The sequence below is a fragment of the Lepus europaeus genome, chromosome 14 (genome assembly GCF_033115175.1).
Source record: "Lepus europaeus isolate LE1 chromosome 14, mLepTim1.pri, whole genome shotgun sequence".
NCBI lineage: Eukaryota > Metazoa > Chordata > Mammalia > Lagomorpha > Leporidae > Lepus > Lepus europaeus.
In genome coordinates, this window is record NC_084840.1 from 16,547,154 (window position 1) to 16,563,301 (window position 16,148).

General features: G+C 45.5%; 1 long non-coding RNA gene across 2 annotated transcripts in view; it reads right to left on the bottom strand.

Moving 5' to 3' along the window:
• Window positions 1-4,125: 4,125 nt before the first annotated feature.
• The window catches only part of LOC133773976 (uncharacterized), a 74,396-nt gene continuing 62,373 nt past the window's right edge, over window positions 4,126-16,148 (bottom strand). The window contains exon 3 of one of the 2 annotated variants that reach the window (XR_009867985.1): window positions 4,126-4,439. This is a non-coding gene — a long non-coding RNA (uncharacterized LOC133773976). Of the gene's footprint in view, window positions 4,440-5,503; window positions 5,589-16,148 lie in introns of those variants that run through there. The other variant, XR_009867986.1, reaches the window with a different exon arrangement.

A 16,148-nucleotide genomic window follows, 5' to 3' on the forward strand; every position in this document is an offset into this window, starting at 1 on the left:
GGCCGAGAAGGGACGGGGTCGGCGGAAAGCCGGTTGGAGGCCAGGATCTCAGGGAGTAGTGACGAGTCTCGTGGGTGTTAGTGGAAGGCCGGTCTCCCGCCCGCCGGCTGTCTCCCCGAGGCCGGGAGCCGGCGCTGCATCCGGGTCTCCCGCGCGGGGGCGGGGCCTGCCGCGCAGCCCGAGCGCGCGTGCGCGGGGCGCGGGGGCGAACGCCCGGCCCCTCAGCCTGAGCTGCTGCGGCCCTGCGGCGGGCAGGTGCGTCGTCCGCCCTGCCGTGTGCGGCGGCTGTGGTGTCCACACAGGCGTGGCCCGCGCGGGCCGAGCTCCTCCCGGGCCTCGCGGCCGGCTGCTGCTCAGCCCCTGCGCGTGTCCGCGGCCCTCGCTCTCCGCTCCCTGCCTCGGGCCTCGTGGTTCCCTGGGTTGTGGCGGCGATGTCAGTGCCGTGTTTCCGTTCCCACCAGGCCCTGGCCCACCTCTAGATTTATTCTGGATTCATGGCGGATTATATTACTATTATTATAAGTGACGTCCTTCTAGGTAATCTTAAAACTTGTTTGCTTATGAAAACACAGTCGAGTGTCAGATCTTGCGTAGAGCCGAGCACTCCGGCTCTAAGGCCGCGGTGGCTGCGGCGCTCCGGGTGGACAGTGCGCCGCGCCGCGGCTGTGCTAGCTCCGGTGCGGGGAGCGCCGGTGACGGCGGCCCGTCCTGGCTGGCCCCGTCTCGGGGCTTGGAGTTTCCTCATGGGAGCGACGCGTGTGCCGGGTTTCCGGAGTGTTCTTTCTCGGTTCAGGAAGTTCTCTCATTCTGAGTTCGCCAGAAGTTTTATCATGAGTGAGCGCTGCATTTCGTCAGGTTCTTTTCTCTGATTTGTTAAGATCAGCAAAACTTTCATCCATCCTCATCTGTCAACCTGAAGAATCGGTTTTTCAGGTTTTTCGAATGTTTAGCACGTTTACTTTCCTGAGGTAAACCTAATCGGGCCATGGCGGTCTTTTTGTTTGCTTGTTTTTATAATCTCTGATGTTTTACTTGGACATTTTGGTTAGGATCTTAAGAGTTAAGTTTGTAAGTGAGATTGACCTGCAGTTCCATGATTTTCCTTTCTCATGCTCTCCAAGCATCAAAGAATGAGTCTGCAAATATTTCCCCTTTCTCACCCCGTTCTCTGGAACAGTGTCTAACATCGAAATGATCTGCTTGCTGAAGGGTTGGCAGAACTTCCTATAACATTATCTAGGCCTGGAGGAGATTATTTATTTATTTATTTATTTGAAAGTCGGAGTTACACAGAGAGAAGAGGCAGAGAGAGAGAGAGAGAGAGAGGTCTTTCATCCGTTGGTTCATTCCCCAGTTGGCCGCAACGGTGGGAGCTGTGCTGATCTGAAGCCAGAAGCCAAGAGGTCTCCCACGTGGGTGCAGGGGCCCAAGGACTTGGGCCATCTCCTACTGCTTTCCCAGATATTTTTAAAAATTGCGGCCATCTGGGGAGTAAACTCGCGGATAGAGGACCCCCCCCCCTTCTCTGTGTAACTCCGACTTTCAAATAAATAAATAAATCTTTAAAAAAAATTCTGTTACCCTTCTTTAAACAATGAGGTAGGGGCAGGCATTTGGCCTGCCCAGTTAAGATACCTGCAGCCTGTATCAGAGCATTTAAGTTCGATACCCAGCTCTGGATCCTGACTTTACCTTCTTGCTAATGCAGACCCTAGGAGGCAGCAATAATAGCTCGACTGTCCCTGCCGCCCATGTGGGAGGCCTGGATTGAGTTCCTTACTCCTGGCCTCAGCCTGGCCCAACGCTGGCATTCTGGGCATTTGGGGGAGTAAATCAGTAGATGTGAGCTTCCTCTCCTGGTCTCTGTCCCGCTCAAATAATTTTTTTTTAGAAATGAACTAAAGTAGGGGCTGGCACTGTGGCATAGTGGATAAAGAGGCCACCTGCATGCCGACTTCCCATATGGGCACTGGTTTGAGTCCCAGCTGCTCCACTTCCAATCCAGCTCTCTGCTATGGCCTGGGAAAGCAGTGGAAGATGGCCCAAGTCCTTGGGCACCTGCACCCACATGGGAGACCTCGAGGAAACTCCTGGCTCCTGGCTTCAGATTGGCATAGCTCTGGCCATTGTGGCCATCTGGGGAGTGAACCAGCAGATGGAAGACCTCTCTCTCTCTCTCTGCCTCTTCTCTCTTTGTGTAACTCCGACTTTCAAAGAAATAAATCTCTTTTTAAAAAAATGAACTAAAGTATTTAACCTAAAAACTGTATAATTATATACATATATTTTACTTATACATTTATTGTACTATGGCTAGAGAATTAATATAACATTGATTCTTCAAAGTTTCTTGAGATTTTCTGTATGAACTAGACTATAATCAATTCTTAAAAATGTTTGAGAGGCTGGCACTGTGGCATAGCAGGTAAAGCCACTGCTTGCATTGCCGGCATCCCATATGGGTACCAGTTTGAGTCCTGGCTGCTCCACTTCCGATCCAGCTCTCTGCTATGGCCTGGGAAAGCAGTGGAAGATGGCCCAAGTCCTTGGGCCCCTGCACTTGTGTAGGAGACCCTGGAAGAAGCTCCTGGCTCTTGGCTTCAGATCAATGCAGCTCTGGCTGCTGCAGCCATCTGGGGAGTGAACCAGCAAATGGAAGACCTCTCTCTCTCTCTCTCTCTCTGCCTCTCTGTAACTCTGCCTTTCAAATAAATAAATAAGTCTAAGAAAAATGTTCAAAGCCACGTAAGAATGTTTATTCACCAATAGGTACAGAGATATAAATAAATCAAGCATGGTAATTCATATTAAGATTTATTTATTTAAAAGGCAGAATTACAGAGAGAGAGAGAGAGAGAGAGAGAAGATACACACAGAGAGAGCTTCCATATGCTGGTTTACTTCCCAAATGGCCACAATGGCCAGGCAGGGCTGGGCCAAGCTGAAGGCAGGAGCTTCATCTGGGGCTCCCGTGGGGGTGTGGGTGCCCAACTACTTTGGGCCATTTTCTGCTTTCTCAGGTGCATTAGCTGCGGGCTGGATCTTGAACCGGTGCCCATATGGGATGCTGGCATCACAGGTGGCTGCTTAACCTGCTACGCCACAATGCTGGCCCCCATAATTGCCATTTAATTAGGCTCTCTCTGGCTAGGTATTATGCAAAGCATTTTATAAATATTGTCATGTTTAATTCTCACTGTAATCTTATAAAGTAGGCATTTTATCTTCATTGTACTAATGAAGAAACATGTTAGGTAAATAAGCAACTTGTCGGAGGCCATACAGGTAGGTAGTGGCACAATAGGAATTTAAACCCAGATGGTACAGAGTCTGCAAGCTCTATGTTAGGTCTAAACCCACGTCCCTTTGGCTTTGAATCAAGGGATGGTTTTTAGTGTTCCTAGCATTCCAGTGTTCTGCACACCTCAGAAGGAACTCAGGCGGATACGGTGGCCTGCTCAGCTTCCCTCAGTTTTCACAAACGCTTTAAACTTTTGCTGTGCATGTTCGTATTTTTATTGTTGCTTTAGGAAAATTAGTTAACCTGAAGTGTGGGATGATTTTTTTTTTTTTTTGACAGGCAGAGTGGATAGTGAGAGAGAGAGAGAGAGAAAGGTCTTCCTTTTTGCCATTGGTTCACCCTCCAATGGCCGCTGCGGCCAGCGCATCTCGCTGATCTGAAGCCAGGAGCCAGGTGCTTCTCCTGGTCTCCCATGCGGGTGCAGGGCCCAAGCACTTGGGCCATCCTCCACTGCCTTCCTGGGCCACAGCAGAGAGCTGGCCTGGAAGAGGGGCAACCGGGACAGAATCCGGTGCCCCAACCGGGACTAGAACCCGGTGTGCCGGCGCCACAAGGCAGAGGATTAGCCTGTTAAGCCATGGCGCCTGCCAGGATGATTCATTTTTGATGCCAAGCCTAGTGAGTTGCAACTCATTTCTGCATGTGTGTTAGGAGGGTAGATGAATCCTATTAGACATTAAATATCAACCCTTCACCTTTCAGGACTAAGAAGTCAAAACCTCAGAACCATACAGGTCTCGTGAGGCTCCTCCCCACTCGATGCTCTTTAATAACAAGCCCAGGTTCACGTTTCCTGTGAGGTCCCACCAGAGCCAGTCTAATGAACCTAAACTGTTTCTTTTCCCTTCACAAAAAGTCTCCACCAGTGTGATTTTATGATGATCTTTCAAGTACGGGGGCACAGAAAACATTACCTATACACGGTAGGTCACGTGGACATCACACGTGGTGCTTCCAGTAAATGCTCACTGTGCATGCTGCTTCATGGCAGGGAGGGGTAGAGGAATATCCAGGTGACTCAGACAAGGGTTGTGGAACGCATCATCCTACACAGCCGTTCTGAGAGCTCGCCGCAAGTCTGCCTTGGAACAGGAAATGCTGCAATCGTGAGAGCTGACCTGCATGCTGTTCTCAGGTGCTGTTGAGACACGTACAGAGAGAATAATGCACCGCGTTCCTTCGTCTCGGGAAGCTCCAGTCACACCTAGTAGTTTATAGCTACTCATTCTTCATACATGAGGCTCGCAGAGCCTGTAAAAATTTACATCAGTGTGGAGACAGGAAAGCACAGATTGGATCAGACCAAACCTGTCTGCTTTTTTTCCCCTGCCTTCAATACCTTTTCCTGACACATAATATGACCAAATCTTCATATTTCAAAAACAGAGTTATTCGGTTGCCCCTCTTCCAGGCCAGCTCTCTGCTGTGGCCAGGGAGTGCAGTGGAGGATGGCCCAAGTCCTTGGGCCCTGCACCTCATGGGAGACCAGGATAAGCACCTGGCTCCTGCCATCGGATCAGCGCGGTGCGCAGGCCGCAGCGCACCTACCGCGGTGGCCATTGGAGGGTGAACCAACGGCAAAAGGAAGACCTTTCTCTCTGTCTCTCTCTCTCACTGTCCACTCTGCCTGTCAAAAAAAAAAAAAAAACCGAGTTATTATTTGACCCATTTATGGTGTCTACCCTGTGACAGGCTTGAGAATACAGTAATGAGAAGGGGAGTAAAGTCAGTCTGCCCTGACCAAGCTTGCCGCGGAGGAGAAGAGACCACAGATCATTCCGTAGTAAGTGCTTGTACGGGGGAAGTGCAGGGTGTCCCAGAATGCACAGGATGGGCACACAAGCCAGACGTGGGGAATCAGGGAGATTTCCAGAGGAGATGAAACCTAGAGAGATCTGAAGGCTGAGGAGGGCTAGGGACAACTCAGCCGGGAAAGAGAAGAGGAGGGAAAGGCCCAAAGAAGTATGTGTGACACATCCAAGGAGCTGAAAGAACGTGGCACAGCAGGTAAGACGCCACCTGGGACACCCACATCCCATTCTGGAAGTGCCTGAGTCGAGTGCCAGCTCCACTTCCAGTTCCCATTTCCTGCTCTCGTGCACCCTGGGAGGCAGAGGTGATTCTGGCACCCACATGAGATACCCGGATTGAGTTCCAGCCTCCTTGCTCCTGGCTTCAACCTGGCCCAGCTTTGACCAAGACTCCGTTCTTGCAGGCGTTTGGGAAGTGAACCATTGGATGGAAGTTTTCTATTTATATCCCTCTCTTTCACTGTCTCCATCTCAACCTGTCAGACAAATAGCATAGAGGCTAGGTATTAGTTTACTTAGGTCAAGTTAAGTTGCAGAACAAATTACTCTAAAATCTCAGTGTCATATAACAACAAAGGCTTATTTCTCAGAGGAAAGATTGTAGGGGTAAAACTGAGGTAAGGAGACTTGATAGGAAGCTGAGGCGGTAATTCGGGCTAGAGTCCGGTGGTAATGGGAGACCATAAAGCAGACAGAGTCAAGAGAGATGTACAAAGTAGAGTTGATACATCTTCGTGAATTGGACATGAAGGGTGAACGATGCTGAAGTTCAACAGGCACCACATAGCTTTATAGTAACCACAAAGCATAACAAGATGAAAGCTTTCATAGAGAAGAATTCAGTATGATAGTGTGGTTGACATATTAATGTAATAATTTTAGGAATATCTCATATATATCATAGTTTATGGTCTCAGTGGTCAATATTATTATGTGTGCCCTCATGTTTTGGGAAAACCTGATGTACAAGAGCCAAGACAGCAAAGGAGGAAGATGCGGAGACTGAACAAAGAGGACATACTCAGGATCACACGAAGTGTCCCTTACAGGGGACTTATGGATGGAGGTGGATCTCCGGCAGCTGGAGACATACGAATCTCTGCACCACGAGGCAGAGGAAAAAAAAATTCATAGCTAAAGGTGACCTGTGGTAATCAGAGTGCACTGGACTTTTCCAAGAAATTTTAAACATTCCTAAGACACATGCCAGGTGTCAGAGAAGAGCATCAGGTAAGAATGTCAGGATGTCTTAATGACTTTGTTTACACCATGGGGCTTGGGATGACCTCCAGGGTCACCTGAAGGGCAGGAGGATGGTTATAACCAAAATGGCTACGGTTATTTCAAGCAGACTCCCTACTCCTGGTAGACAGATATATTCATAAAGTGCATAATCCATCCCAAGGAAGCTTCTGGAATGCCAAATTAGAAGATGTTTGGTTCACATAAGGTCTGTTTTACAACTCCACGTGCATTCTAAAACTTAAACCTATAAAGATGTCATTGGGTGATCAGAAAGAGTAGACTGGGACTGATTCAAAGTCTTTTGCAAAGGGAGACATATGCAGGTTTTACTAGATTCCACATTTAAAGTTTGTCACCCTCTGAAGATGTCACATGAGAGCTCTGACCGCCAGCACTCTAAAACCCACCCAGGGCACTAATCTTCCAGAGGGGAAAAATAATCTGCTGATGCTCCCTGTTGAGGCATTAAATTCTCAACAGATGAAGAGCAGAGCATTTTAGGTTTTCTCAAGGCAACTCTGAGTCTCTCGGCAGTGACGATTGAGAGCATCAGTTTGTTTTTTGTTTTTGTATTTTTAAAATTTCATTTGAGAGAGTTACAGAGAGAGAGCAAAACAGAGAGATCTTCCATCCACTGGTTCACTCCCAAAGTAGCCACACAGGAGTGAGGTGCTTCATCCATGTCTCCCACGCGGGTTGTAGGGGCCCAAGTACTTGGCCATCTCTCAGTGCTTTTCTCAGGCCTTTAGCAGGCTATGGATTAGAAGTAGAGCAGCCAGGACACAAACCAGCACCCATATGGATGCTGGCATTGCAGGCATAGTGGCTGTACCTGTTATGCCATAATGTTGGCCCAACAGCATCAGTTTATAGCAGCCTGAGCTACTGCATTGAAATCAGAAATGTACCAGTTCTATACAGACTGCGGGTCAAGTCATGAAATGTGCTGATTAGGAGTGTTGCTTTATAACCATGGATCTAAGGAGTTAGTTGTTTGCCTAGCATCTTTCAAAGATGACCTATGAGGATTTAAAACAACAACAACTCTGAGAGGCAGGCATTGTAACACAGTGGGCTAATCTGTCACTTGGGATGCCCACAGCCCAACTGAAGTGCCTAGGATAAGGTCTTGGCTACTCCGCCCTTCAGATCCAGCTTGCTACAAATGCACCTGGGATGCAGCAGATGATGGTCCAAGTACTTGGGTTCCTGCAACCCATGTGGGAGACCCTGATGGAGCTCCTCATTCCTGCTTTTAGCCTGGCCCAGCCTTGGCTGTTGTGGACACTTGGAGAGTGAACCAGTGGATGGAAGATTCTCTTTCTCTCTCTCTCTGTCACTCTGCCTTTCAAATGAATAGATAATTTTTTAAATCACTGTGAACCAAGGTTTTTTAATATATTTGATATACTACACTTGCTATTCTTTGTGAAGCTGAAATCTTTACATCTTTGATAACAGGAACCTCCTTAGGCTGACTTCTAGTCTATGGAGCTCTGAGACACCCAGTCCTATTTATCTTTCGTGGTTTCTTTGTTTGCTGGTATGATGGAGCCTGTTCCAGGCTCATTTTACATATTTCTACCCCAGACGGAGAATCAGCCACTTTTCCCAGGAGCCTGGATTTTTTTTTTTAAAGATTTATTTATTTATTTAAAAGTCAGAGTTACACAGAGAGAGGAGAGGCAGAGAGAGAGAGAGAGAGAGGTCCTCCATCCCCTGGTTCATTCCCCAATTGGCCACAATGGCCAGAGCTGAGCTGATCCGATGCCAGGAGCTTCTTCCAGGGTTCCCATGTGGGTGAGGGGCCCAAGGACTTGGGCCATCTTCCACTGCTTTTCCAGGCCATAGCAGAGAGCTGGATCAGAAGTGGAGCAGCCGGATCTTGAACCAGCGCCCATATGGGATGCTGGCGCTTCAGGCCAGGATGTTAACCCACTGCGCCACAGCGCCAGCCCCTAGGAGCCTGGATTTCTAACCCTCTTTAACAGAAAGTGGTATTTACAGGCCATAGCCTAGGCATATGAAGATATTGTTTCTAAGTTGATTATCATTTCTAAGCTTTTATAGTGGTCAAAGCTAAGATAGTCATTTTTCTTTTCTTTTTTAGGAGAAAGACCATTATGTGTTTATTCATCTCACATTTAGAATGAATGATAAAGTTTTCATTTAATTTCTTTGATTTTATTTTTGTATTACTTTTCTCTTAAATTGAAAATCTTGGTTTCTAAGAATATAATGTAATTATTTATTCATTATATACAGAATAGTTTCAGAATAATACTAAAATTATTAATAATCATGTGATCACCTAAAGCAGTTAAAATGCCTTTGATTTTTAAATTTATTAAATTTATTTGAGAGAGGGGCAGTGCTGTGGTGTAGCAAGTAAAGCTGCCATCTGCAGTGCTGGCATCCCATATGGGTGCTGGTTCAGGTCCTGATTGCTCCACTTTTTTTTAAAGATTTTATTTATTTATTTGAGAGGTAGAGTTACAGAGGGAGAGACACAGAGAAAGGGAAAGGACTTCTATCCACTGGTTCACTCCCAAATGGCTGCAATAGTCAGAGCTGTGCAGATCCAAAGCCAGGAGCCAGCAGCTTCTTCCAGGTCTCCCACTTGGGTGCAGGGGCCCAAGCACTTGGGTCATCTTCTACTGCTTTCCCAGGCCATAGCAAAGAGCTGGATTGGAAGAGGAGTAGAACCGGCACCCATATGTGATGCCAGCACCACAGGTGGAGGATTTATGTACTATGCAACAGTGCTGACCCCTGCTCCACTTCTGATCTAGCTTTCTGCTATGGCTTGCAAAAGCAATAGAAGATGGTCTGAGTCCTTGGGCCCCTGCACCCACATGGGAGACCCGGAAGCAGCTTCTGGCTTTGGATCAGCCCAGCTCTGGCCATTGCAGCCATTTGGGGAGTGAACTAGTAGATGGAAGGCTTTCTCTCTCTCTCTCTCTCTCTCTAACCTTGCCTTTCAAATAAATAAATAAATCTTTAAAAAAATTTTGAGAGGCAGAGAGAGAAAGACACACACAGAGAAGCGGAGACATCTCTATTCACTGCTTTGCTCCACAAATGCTCATAACAGCCCAGGGGGTTGAAGATGGTTTTCAGGAACTCCATCCAGGTCTCCCATGTGGGTGGCGGGATATAGTTTCTTGACCATCACCACTTCCTCCCAGGGTCTGCATTGGCAGAAAACTGGAATCAGGAGCCAGAGCTGGGAATGGAACCCAGGTCCTCCTATGTGGGACATAGGCATCTTAACCACCAAGGTTAATTCCTGCTCTCACAGCTAGGATTTGAACCAAGAAAGTCACTACTCACACCTGCTGTACTCCACCCTATACATCTGTTATTACCAGCTGGCTTTTCTCTGGGCAATTTGCACTTCACTAGTAGCAAAAATTGTTCCAAACCATCACTTCCTCTAAGCCTCCAGTCCCTTCCCCTAGGTTCCCCTGCCCACTTCCGCTCTTGGAATAGAGAACCTTGCCTCCTATTTTATAGACAACATGAAGCCCTCACGTAAGATAGTCTTGGCTTCTCGCCAAACTCACATGTCTTCTGTATCATCACTGATTCTCTCCTCTCCGCTGTGCCAATAGAGGATGTTCCTTTTCTCCTCCCAAAGATCGGTTCCTCCACTGGGGCTTGGGATCCTATCCCTCCTGCCTTCCCAGAACCCTAACACTAGAAGTTACCCCCTTCCTGCCCTGTAAACACAACCTGAACCTCCTTCAGGATTAAGCTTGGCTGTACGCAAGAAGGAACCCACATAAACTGTGGCCTAGACAAGACAGAAATGTATTTCCCTCTCACATAATTATTTAAATGTTAATTTTTCTTAATATGAAGTTCTTATTTAATAAAAATTAAATCATATGCATCATCCTCCTACACTTAGCTCTGCCTGTTAGTTTCCCAACCACTCTTGCAAGTTCGTAAATGGTGTTTGATGCTGCAGGACTAGGGTGTGAGTGTGTGTGCACGGAAAAGGAGAGCCCTGGGACCAATACCTTGGCCTGCCAGCACTAAGGGTTGAGCAGGAGAAGAACTGGCATAGGACCTAAGAATAAATTTCACTGAAGAAGGAAAACCTAGAAATTGTTTTGCTCTACAAGCCAAATAAGAAAGTACTTAAAGAAGGAGACAATAGGTCTATTACTATTCAGATACTCAAGTAGAATAGAAACAGAGACATAACCATTATGTCTGACAACATGGAAGCCATTAGTGACTTCAGCAAGAGGAATCTCAGGGAAAATCAACCCAGGAGACAATGTGAGGTAGAAGAGCAAGTCAGAAATCGTGGCCAACTCAAGGAGCTTTGTGAGGACGGACAGTACAGAAACTAGTCTGGGCTGGAAAGTCCTACACAGCCAAAATGGTGTTTTGTTTTTTGTCTTCTAAGACAGGAACTTTTATGGCATAGTGTTTGCCTTGAACAAAGACATTTGGTCCATAGAACTAGAAGGTCACTCACATTGGGGATACCGAAAGGTGGTCCTTATCTGCTTTTATTTTTCATCTTATGGAAAAAAAAAAATGTAGGTAAGGGTTGGCACAGTTGAGATTGGAGAGAGGTGTGAGATTGGAGAAGGTGTGAAAAGACAGAAGATGTGAAATAGTCTTTTGAAGGTAGGAAAGAGAACATTTCCAGAAACAGAATTGTTCAGTCATGCTCAGCACCCAAATGAGATATGGAGCCATGAATTTAAAGACTAATGGACATGAAGAAGATCTGATGACCAACAGTCAGCTGCTCTAGTGCAAGCCAAGTGGGCAGATGGTTGGGTGTACTCATTAGGCTTTCCTAATGAGTACAACAAGGGAACCTCAGGGAGAGAAGGGCCAGGGTTTTCAGGGTATTATGAGAGTACTGTGAGAAACAGCCTTACCTACCACTCAAAGGATGGACTCAGACTCAGGAAGGTAGTGAAAGTGAGACTTTATTAACCATCTTGCAAGACCGGCACCTGGGGGGCCAGCACACCCAGAGTAGTTTAAAACAAGCTATGTGTTTCCTAACACACAGGTCCCTCCCCCAGTTCCTCACTGGCTGAATAGTATGGGGTTATAATCTTCCTGGTATTCACTTTAGCTGTTCTGGACTTTAACGTCCTGTTTGGCAGAGAACTTTCAGGTACCTGTAATCTAGCTGTCACACTGGCTAGCCACATGTCTGCAAGCTGTTATGCCAGCCAGTTGTCTACTCACAGCTAAACATCTTATTTGAAAATGAACCAAATGTTTACTTCTCACAGGTGCTTGTAACTTTAAACAGAACTTTAAGCTGGGAAAAGGGAAGGGTCTGAGGACATGGATAGCAGGTTATAGTTGAGAAAATGAGAGTCTGTGGGTGGGGGAATTCTTGATGAAGTCCAAGAACTGCTTGGAGTCCCAGAGAAGGGGATCCAGATGGAGGGGGGTGTCCTCAGAATGGGACTCTGGAGGTCAGAATCTCAGCGGTGGGCAGTGACTCCCATCACACAGCCCTGATATGACCATGGATGGCAAGGTGGGTTGGAGGATTAGGTTGTTGGGTGTAGGGAGCCCGAGGAAGTGAGAGGCCAAGATGTCAGGTAGAGTATACACCCATGTGAATGCTGGAATCATGGAAGGGAAGGAGAGCAGTGAATCAGGTGGGGTGAAAGCTGTTCATGCCTTAATCCAGGCAGCCTGGGCCTCAGATTCCTTGGCTTTCTGAGAGGAGGGCGTTTCCAAGAAAGAAGATAAGAGAGGGGCTGGCATTGTGGGGCAGCAGACAATCATATGGGCATCGGTTTGAGTCCTAGCTGCTCCCCTTCTGATCTAGCTCCCTGCTAATGTGCCTGGGAAAGAGTGGAGGATGGCCCAAAACTTGGGCCCCTGTACCCACATGGGAGGCCTGGAAGAAGCTTCAGCCTGACCCAGCTCTGGCAGTTGCTGCCATCTGGGGAGTGAACCAGTAGATGGAAGACCTCTGTCTGTGTGTCTTTCCCTCTCTCTCTGTAACTGCCTTCCAAATAAATAAAATAAAGCTTAAAAAAAAAAAGAAAGAAAGAAAGAAAGAAGAGGGGCCAGCTCTGTGGCACAGAGGGTTAAAGCCCTGGCCTGCAGTGATTAAAGTCCTAGCTGCTCTACTTCCAATTCACCTCCCTGCTAATCTGCCTGGAAGACGGCCCAAGTGCTTGGGCCCCTGCACTCATGTGGGAGACCCGGAAAAAGCTCCTGGCTCCTGATTTCGGATCAGCTCAGCTCCAGCCATTGCAGCCATTTGGAGAGTGAACAAGCAGATGGAAGCCCTGTCTCCCCCCTCTCTATCTGTAACTCTACCTCTCAAATAAAATATTTTTTAAAAAATAAAGAAGATAAGAGGGGTACAGAGCAAAATGAAAGGAAAAAACCTAGAATGGGTATCCCAGACCAATCCTCCAACATGGTAGCTGACTGTGAACTTCAAGTACATCTCGCTTTTAACCCAGTAATGCTCAAGTCTGAGCATTCTTCCTCTAGAATGGGAAAGAGAGGGGCTGTCGTGAGCTTAAGGACACAGTTCTTACTCCTGAAATACATATGGACCTTTCTTTATTTGTCTCTTTTGAAACTGTCTATGGATTTCATTAGATTCTCAATTAGATTAGATTCTTGACCCCAAAAGGCTGAGAGCCACCTTAAAAATCACAGTGTTCTCAGTAAAGGGGAGACAACAGCAAAGCACTGTACTATAATATATTGCATTATATATTATATAATAATATATGTGAATAAGGGTGGGAATACATATATTAATTTGTCTATTGTACTAGAATAATAATTATGAAGTTATAACAATAATGGTTGGCCTTTATTGAGTATTTTCTGTGTTCCAAGCCTCATGCAAGAGAAAATATACCCAGGCAAACATCATGGGCAGCCTGGTCTATGTCAGGGAGGCAGGTCACAGGAAATTAGTAAATGGGCAGATCCATTGTAAATAGCAATCCTTTGTGAATTGTTTATCATGAGGCCTTTCACCAAGGAACAAGCAACTCGAGATTCACTGACAAAATTGACTTTCAGGAATTCTATAGCTGCTACCGCTGGGTGACCACATCAGTATGGCCCCGCTGGAGCAGTCATCCAGCCTCTGTAAGTCTATATGTCACTGGTTGCTTCTTTACTGTGCTTCATTTGAAATGTTTTCTTTGAATAGCAATTGACTCTGTGAAGCAAAAATAAACCAGCACTTCATATAAGGCATAAAAATAACATCAAACTCTGAGATGTTTGAGACATGAGGAATAGTTTGTTATTTAACTTTACATCAATATATCAGAAACTTTTGAGATTTCTTTCTTCTTATGAGTCACTGATAAAATGTGAATCCAGAATTGGTCAACACTTTAAAATAGTAACATGCAGAGTCAGTAAGTGTGTGAGGAGGCTGACGCTCCTCCCCACTGCTAGGCAGTCGGTACCACGCACCATGCATCATGTGCATGTATCACATATCATATACCATGCACTGTGTATCATGTGCTTAGAAACAAACGTACCTGGCAAGTCCCAGTCTAAGTTTTGTAGTTGAGGAATAAATGTTGATGCAAATAAGGGTATTTATGGATTGTTTTTTGCATTGTTTGAAAATAATGTTATTTTGAAAGCAACCTGAATACTCAGTAATTTGGGATTGTACTAGAGAATATATAGCAACAACTAAAAATTATGTTAAATATTTAATAACTTAAAATGATAGTAATAAGTGGAAAACATTAAAAATTTGATAAAATAAATGAGTAAATATATAGAAAGGGAAAATAATGGGAAAAGATTCAGACAAACATGAATGGTATAAGAATATATCTATCTGTATCTATCTATCTATACACACAAACACTATGGGGGAACAAATGAAAAAGCAAATCCCACTTGACAGGGCAGTAACTTTGTAAAATTAGAAGGTGACCTTCCAAAGACTAAAGTTGCTCCCCAGTGGAATACGGGCCTCCACGTGAGCCCATAAAGCTTGAGCCAGAGGAGAGGATGGACAGGGTTTAATCAGAGGGAGTCAGACATCAGCTACTGAGTTGGTCTTAATGGTCCCACACACCACTGAGGCTGTATATGCTCAAAGGGAAGAGAAAAAGGCATCTCTTTCCTCTACTTGAATTTGTATTGTGGGATTTTCGTAAGCAGCTTAGGGTTCCTGAGGGCATATCTCATGTCACCCATTTGTATTTGTAACTGGATGGTTTTAATTACTTATTGGGTGAGTGAAATGAATGGCTCAAGCTTACAATTGATAAGCAGGTATGGCTAGTGCTACATACCATAGACCTGAAGTGTCAAAGACCCTGTGCATGGAGTTCCCGTTCATAGCTCCATGCTGCTCAACATCATTAGTCATAGGGAAATGCAAGCCAAAACCAAAACAAGATGCCACTTCACACCTATTAGGATATATACAGACAGACACATGCTTATACAAACATACACACACATATGTGAACAGTGTTGGCAAGATGTGGAAAAATTGGAATTTTTGTATATTGCTGATGAAAATGTAAAGTTGTGCAGCTATTTTGCAAATAGCTTAGAATTTCCTCAGAATTTAAAAATGTTAAATGTAGACTGACTATATGACTCAGTCATTCAACTCCTAGATTCCAAGAAACTTGACAACAAAACTTGTGTATGAATATGCATAGCAGTAGTATTCATGGCAATCAAAAAACAGAAGCCACGCTTGTGGTCAGTGGCAGCGGAATAAGTCACTGCCTCGCCCCCATATGAGCATCGGTTTGATTCCTGGCTGCTCCACTTCTGATCCAGCTTCCTGGTAACACACCAGCAAAGCAGCCCAAGTGCTCGAGCCCTGCAACCCACCTTGCTTCAGCATCGCCCAGCCCTGGCTGTTGTAGCCGTCTGGGGAATAAACCAATGGATAGAAGATCTCTCTCCCTCTCTTCTGTTACTATGCCTTTCAAATCAATCAATCTTTTAAAAAAAGTAGAAAGTGAAAACCATCTAATGTGCATAATCAAATAGATAGATAAAATGTTCTATCCATACAGTAGAAGACTGTTGAACAATAAAACATTAAGTACTGACACAATTCTATAACATGCATGAATCTTGAAAATATTATGGTAAGTGAAAGAAGTCAGTTACAAAAGATCATATATTGTCATTCTATTTATATGAAATATTCAGACTACGCAAACCTATAGAGACAGAAAATAGAGTAGTGGTTGCTTAGGACTGAGTTGGAGGAAACGTGTTTTAAGGAAAATGGGCAGTGATTGCCACTTGGTCTCTTTCTAGAGTGGTAAAATGTTCTCAGATTAGACAGTGGTGAGTGTACAACTGAAAACATACTAAGAAACATTGAGTTACATACCTTAAATGGCTGAATAGCATGGAATATGTATCCCAGTAAAGCCATTCAAAGTGTTGCTAGTAGTTATTTCTGGATGGTGGGTTTACCGTGAATTTTCATTTTATTCATCTAAATCTTTATTTTTCAAGATTTATTTATATTATTTGAAAGGCAGAGTTACAGAGGAGAGGGAAAGACAGAGAGAGAGAGATCATCCATCTGCTGATTCACTCCCCAAATGGCCGCAACAGCTGGAGCTGGGCCAATCCATAGCCAGAAGCCAGAAGCCAGGATCTTCTTCTGGGTCTCCCATGTGGGTTCAGGGGCCTAAGCACTTGGGCCATCCTCCACTGCTTTCCCAGGCCATAGCAGAGAGCTGGATGGGAAGTGGAGCAGCCAGGACTTGAACTGGCATGCCCATTTGGAATGCTGGCACTTGCAG